Source organism: Chlorocebus sabaeus, chromosome X (genome assembly GCF_047675955.1).
Source record: "Chlorocebus sabaeus isolate Y175 chromosome X, mChlSab1.0.hap1, whole genome shotgun sequence".
NCBI lineage: Eukaryota > Metazoa > Chordata > Mammalia > Primates > Cercopithecidae > Chlorocebus > Chlorocebus sabaeus.
In genome coordinates, this window is record NC_132933.1 from 136,501,929 (window position 1) to 136,509,199 (window position 7,271).

The window sequence follows — 7,271 nt, forward strand, 5'->3', positions numbered from 1 at the left end:
TTAATACAATTATATTTGTTCTGCGGAATAAACAATGGCATTATGTAATAATAGTCATATTTGATTATTACTTAATGATCAAATAGTTTAATAATGAAATAATATTTAGGTTATAAATTAGAATTAGGTTATAATTATATCTTCATATGTAAATTATAACTAGATTATCATATCAACCAGACGACCAAATCTACTAAAGAAGTATCTGCATCTACTTCAAAAGTGAGTTGTTATTTTTAAAAGTCCCTAGTTGAAGACAACAATGTAACCCGAACAGCTACCAAAGGTATCAAGACCTAGTACTCCGTGTAGCCAGGCTATTCATTTTGACCAAATAACTACTCTTCATTTGCTCATTTTCAATTCTAAATGTTCTGGTGCACATAACATTGCAGTTAATATGTCAGGTCAATTAGCAGAAGATAATTTCACAGACAGTTAAATGATGCCAGACCTGTATCAAAAGATTTCAGATGTTTCAAATGGAAAAGCAGTAAATACAAACTATGATTTTATCCGTCCATTTCATGAAATCAAAGCAAAGCTTTGGACATTCATTCTGCTAAAAGTGAAATACCTGACATGAATGCAATAACAAATTTGGTTATAAAGTTCAACACGGAAGATAAAATTATTTGGTTTTATGTGAATGTGTATATATTTCACACATATTTTACATACATTATATATATTTCATGGAGGACAGTGATGTGGAACAAACAATGGCATTATTTCATCAAGAAATGTGTGCAGAAGATATGTTCTTGAAATTGGTTTGCTGCATACATTATTCATGATTGTTTTCAAACAAGCAGGAATATTTTGTCAATCAAAATAGAAGCTGTAGCTGCCAAATTTCAACATGTTTTTATATATACTCAAAGTAACTAAACTACAATATTTTTTGTGACAAAAACAATGTTGAATGCAAAAAGAATTTGTCAACATGGCAGTGCATGCATTCTTTCTTTGCTACTCTCATCTATCAGATTGTAGAAATGTTTGACTTTTTGAGCCTTCCAACAGTATGAGATTTTTGTGTGTGTACAAAGAATCATTTAAATTTTGGTTGCATTTTTTTCTCCCCAAATCTATTGAACATCTTTAATCAAGGTATTCAAAAAATGGAAAACCAAAATATTTAAGCTTTTAATCAAATGTAATAATTAAAATAAGGAAATAATTAAAATATGGAAGTCATTAAAACATGTTGGTACAAGCACAAGAGAAAAGCCAAACAAAATAAATGATAAGAACTTACATCATATACATGGTTTAATTTGACATTCTGTCATTGTGTTATGGGATGGCTTGACTTGTGAGAAGAACCTTGGGATGGCACTCACATTATTAATTGGATAAATTCATATATTTTTCACTAGATGGATTTAAATTGATAAAGCCTACAATTTTACAGCATCTAAATTTGGTGACACATTCAAAAGAATCATAAAAGAGAGACAATTTTTGGTTGAGGTTTGTCTTATAAAAGTGCATGTTGAAGAAAGATACCTGGAAACAAAATGACAGTACCTATAAAAATTATTTGGGCTTGAATTCTTACATATTTGAATATCCACAAAAATAGAAATGAGAACATTCCCCATTTAGCAGAATTCACTCAGAATCTATAATGAGAGTAAATTCTCAATTAAAAATATTATGGTCTGGAGATAGCTGATGTATCAACAGTTTCAAACCAACAACCACAAAAATGCAACTTTAAAGAAAATTGCAACCAATTTTATGAAAAAAATTAAAACAAGACTATTAAAAATACATTCTTCGGGGGGAGGGGAGAGGGATGGCATTGGGAGTTATACGTGATGTAAATGACGAGTTGATGGGTGCTGACGAGTTGATGGGTGCAGCACACCAACATGGCACAAATATACATATATAACAAACCTGCACGTTGTGCACGTGTACCCTAGAACTTAAAGTATAATAAAAAAAAATTAAAACAAAAATAAATTTAAAAAATACATTCTTCAGGTAAACACTAATGACACAGTCTTAGAGAGTAATACAGTTGAAAACTAATAAAAACATGTAAATACAGTTGATTCTTGGACATCTCAAGGGCCAGGGGTACTGAACCCCCGAGCAGTCAAAAATTTGCATATAACTGTTGATTCCCCCCAAACATAACTACTAATAGCCTACTGTTGACTAGAAGCCTTACTGATAACATAAACAGTTATCACTTAATTTGTATGTTATATGTATTAGGTACTGTATTATAATAAAGTAAGCTGGAGAAAAGAAAATGTCATTAAGAAAATCCTAAGGAAGAGAAAATATACAGCATTTACTATTCATTAAGTGGAAGTGGACCATCATAAAGGTCTTCATTCTTGTCATCTTCATGTTGAGTAGGTTAATGAGGAGGATAAAGAGAGGTTGGTCTTGCTGTCTCAGAAGTGGAAGAGGCGGAAGAGGTGGAGGATGTGGAAGGGGAAGCAAGACAGGCAGGCACACTCAGTGTAACTTTATGGAAATATTGTACACTGTCATTTCTGTCTCTTTTGCTTTATCATTCCTTTAACAATGTTTCTATATAATGCCAGTCCTTCCACGATTTGCTGTAGTTTCAGTGCCCATATCATAGAAGGGTCCATGCCATAAAAGAAGTCATAAATAGTCTTGAACAATTAGAACCCTTCTGCAGGATTTTCTAATGTCAACTTGTTTTCTGGAATGGCTCCTCCTATATCTTCCTCATTGTCTGGCACTGGTTCAGAAGCACTCATCTCCATGAAGTTATCTTTTGTTCATTCCTCTGATGTGGTGTCTATTAGCTCTTGAATTTCTCCAAGATCTGTATCTTTAAACCCTTCACCCCTACTTTTTTTTTTTTTTTTGCCATATCCATGATCTCTTTCATGATTTCCTTGATTGGCTCTGTCATAAATTCTGTGAAGTCGTCGTGTACAGCATCTGGACACAGTTTTTCCCAGCAGGAATTTATTGTTTCAGGCTTGATGGCTTTCACAGTTTTTTCTATAACAACAGTAGTATATTCAATGGTGTAATCTTTCCAGATTTTTATGATGCTTTCTCTATCAGCGTTCTCTTCTATAGCGTTGACAATCTTTTCCATAAAGTACTGTATATAATGTGCCTTAATGGTCCTTTTGACCCCTGATCTAGAGGCTGAACTAGAGACGTTGTATTTGGGGGCAAGTAGATCACTTTGACACCTTTGGTGTTGAACTAATGGGGTTCTGGTGGCCAGGAGCATTGTCCAATATGAAAAGAACTTAAAAAGGCAGTCCCTTACTGGCAAGGTACTTCCTGACTTCAGGGACAAGGCATCAGTGGAACTAACTCAGAAAAAAGCTCTTGTTGTCCAGGCCTTCTTGTTGTGTAACCAAAAGACTGGTAGCTGGTATTTCTTTTCCCTTCAAGGCTCGGGGGTTAGATGAGGGCAGGCCTGATCATAAACCTGACTACATTTGCAGAAAACAGTAGAATTAGCCCATCCCTTCCTGCCTTAAATCCTAGTGCTTGTTTCTCTTCCCTACTAATAAATGTCCTTTGTGGTTTTTTTCCCCCCCCAGAATAGGACACTTTTGTCTCCATTAAAAACCTGCCCAGGCAGATATCCTTTCTCCGCAATGATTTTCTCAAAGGTGGCTGAGAACGCATGCACTGCCTCTTGGTCAGCAGAAGCTGCTTCTCTTGTTATCTTGATATTTATAAAGCCAAATCGCTTTCTAAAACTGTCAAGGCATTCTTTGCTGGTATTAAATTCTTTGGCTTTAGATCCTTCACCTTACTTTTGCTTTAAATTGTCATATAATGACTTCACTTTTTCTAGAATCACATTAGAGTCTATAGGTATACCTTTCTTATCACAATCCTCCACCCTCATGAAAGCTGTATTTTCAATACAAGATAAAAGGGTACTTTGCAAAAAGTGCAAGGTTTTCATACCTGCTGGCGTAACTGCAGTGATGGCCTCACAAATTTCCTTTGCTGTTTTTACAATGGTCCTTACGCTGGATTCATTTGTCTTGAAATGATGGGCAACCACTGCTGCAGACCTCAATCTACAGTGCTCAAGCAATTCAGCTTTTTCCTGTCATGTTATGAGTTTTCTCTGCTTTTTGGGAGCACTTCCAGCATCACTAGTGGCACGTCATATGGGTCCCGTGATATTATTCAAAATTTACAGTATTGGACTAAATACAATGATAAATACTTGAGGACCGCAAGAGATTATTTCTTACTGTGATCTGCAATTTACTGTAGAGACAAACTGCTCACGTAAAGATAATCAGTCTCACGTTGCGGCATTTTAAGCGCATACTTACAACACTTGAGCTCACCACGAAAGCAACAGGAGATGTCTATGAAATGATTACAGCAGTGCAGTATTACTACAGTAAATTTTATGCAGTCTTGATTTAGAACTGCATCCTTATATTTGTTTACATTTCCCTCGACTGTTTACCATGTATTGTCTGTGTTTGTGTGCATAAGTTTTGATAAATTTTAACTTTTATAGATTTGTGTATATTTTATGGTAGTAAGTGATGAAGTAAACTGGTATCTACATATATTTTATGCATTCATGACATGTCTAACTTTTTCTTAAATGTTTAGATATTTCTAGGCTACCTGGTTTGGGAGTTTTTCAAATTGTCATAAAATCTTTAAAATATTTTCCAATATATTTATTGAAAAATATCTGCATATAAGTGGACCCATACAGTTCAAACCTGTGTTGTTCAGGAGTCAACTGTGTATACAAAAATCATCGTTCTGCTTGTTATTTTGTTTTATTTTTTTGATACGGAATCTAGCTCTGTCGCCCAGGCTGGAATGCAATGGCATGTTCTTGGCTCACTGCAACCTCTGCCTCCTGGGCTCAAGCGATTCCCCTGCCTCAGCCTCCCAAGTAGCTGGGATTACAGGCATGTGCCACCACGCCCAGCTAATTTTTTGTATTTTTAGTAGAGACAGAGTTTCACCATGTTGGCCAGGCTGGTCTCAAACTCCTGACCTCAGGTGATCCACCCACCTTGGCCTCCCAAAGTGCTGGAATTACAGGCGTGAGCCACCATGCCCACCCCTGCTTGTTATTTTTTCATGTCAAGATTATCAACAAAAAAGTTTCAGTTTTGTTTTCATGTACATATATATATATGGAAAACTTATTTTTGAAAGATTTTAAAAAGAATTGTAACTTTTATTTTGGATTCAGGGCATACATGTGCAGATTTGTTACATGGGTATATTGTGTGATACTGAGGTTTGGGGTACAATTGATCCTGTCACTCAGGTAGTGAGCATAGCATCCAATAGTTAGTTCCTCAACCCTTACCCTCTTCACCCCCCGACAGTGGTCTCCAGTGTCTATTGTTTCCATCTTTATGTCCATGAGTATGCAATGTTTAGCTCCCACTTACAAGTGAGAATACATGGTATTTGGTTTTCTGTCTCTGCATTAATTCGCTTAGGATAATTGTCTGCAGCTGCATCCATGTTGCTGCAAAGGACATGATTTCATCTTTTTTTATGACTGCATGGTATTCCATGGTGTATATGTACCACATTCTCTTTATCCAGTCTACTCCTGATGGGCATCTAGGTTGATTTCATGTCTTTTTTTGAAATATTTTATTTCAAAATAAAACATTAAATATTTTAAATATTTAAATATTAAAAAATTAAATGAAATAAATATTTCTTTTATTTTAGACCCTCCCATTTTACTTTGGATCTGTCTTGGTTTGGACTACAAATTACATGGTCAACCTAATTATAATTGTTATCAATAACCATTGTTTTAAATTATCCAACCCTCAAAGTGAGAGCCTGTCTCAAAATAAATAAATAAATAAAAATTGTCTAGAAGTGCCAAAAAAAAAAAAATTATCCAGCCCTGTTTTGATCCACCTGATGACTATACTCACACGAGTGATCCAAGCCCAGCTCAGCAGAGGAACCACTCAGCTGAGCCTAGCATAAATTGCTGATAGACTTGATAGGCAAACAAAATAGCAGTTAAGTCCCTAAGTTTTGGGGTGGTTTGTTAGGTCGTAATGGATACTTGATACATTATCCTTGCCTGCTCTAGTCTGAGAGCACTTCATTTGATCAGCTAGAGCTCTCCATGCTTTCCTTGAAAGAACAGTGTTAATACATCTGCGTGTGGAAAACATTGGAAAAGAAGGAATTGATTATTAGTAACTAAGTTTAATACTTAATCACTTGTTAAAGGCAGGATTCTATTCACTGCTTATGGGTTTCACATGCTACTGCATGAAACCATCACAGAAGTTGTAATTACAAGATGGAAGTCAAGAAAATCTGTTCAACTTACATAAATACATCTATTTATAGTATTACTTTCTTAAAAATGAAAATACCAAAACAAATGCTAAACTCAATAGGATGCTAGGACAATAAGTAGAAACTAGATTCGCCCAAGCTAAAGAGTATAGTTGGTAGACAGCAGGCTCTAGTGTCAGCTGGCATGGATTTAAATTAGAAGCTGGGATTATGGGCATATTGTTTGACTGAAAACAGCAACCATTTTGTTTGCTTATGAGTCTATGTGTCAGCAATTTGGGCTGGGCTCAGCTGAGTGGTTCCTCTGCTGATCCGGGCTTGGGTCACTTGTGTGAATGTAATTATCAGGTGGTTCAAACAGGGCTGGATAGCTTAAAACAATGGTTATCGAGCAATATGGAGTTAAATGGTGTGTCCTTTTAGCTCTGACTCATCATCAACTGGAAGCACATCCAGAATGATCCTGTCTATAGTGATGGTGGTGATGATTTTGAATCATGCCACGAGAGATAGAATTGTAAGTAGGTTCAAGAAGATATTAAAACATTGACTAGGTTTAAACAAAAAATAATGGATACCACACATTTAAAGCATCATTGAGGGAAGAATTTAGGGCTCTTTGTGAGCAGGGGACAATCAAGTATAGCTAGTAGAGAACAGGCTCTAGTGTTAGCTGACATGAATTTGAATTCAGATGAACCTAACACTTAGTAGTTGAGATGCTGGGCACGTCATTTAACTTCATATGCCCTATTTCTGCCTCATCTGTATCATGGAAAAAATAACTACCTATCTTGCAGAGTCCATCTAAGGATCAAATGCATAATATACATAATTCACTTGAAATAGTGTCTGGTCAATAGCAAGTACTCAATACACCATCCTCAGGCTCTTGAGATAAGTGTCAGTGAGTACAGTCAGTGACAACAAGGAACTAGAAAACCACAGGTCGCACCCAGTATAACATT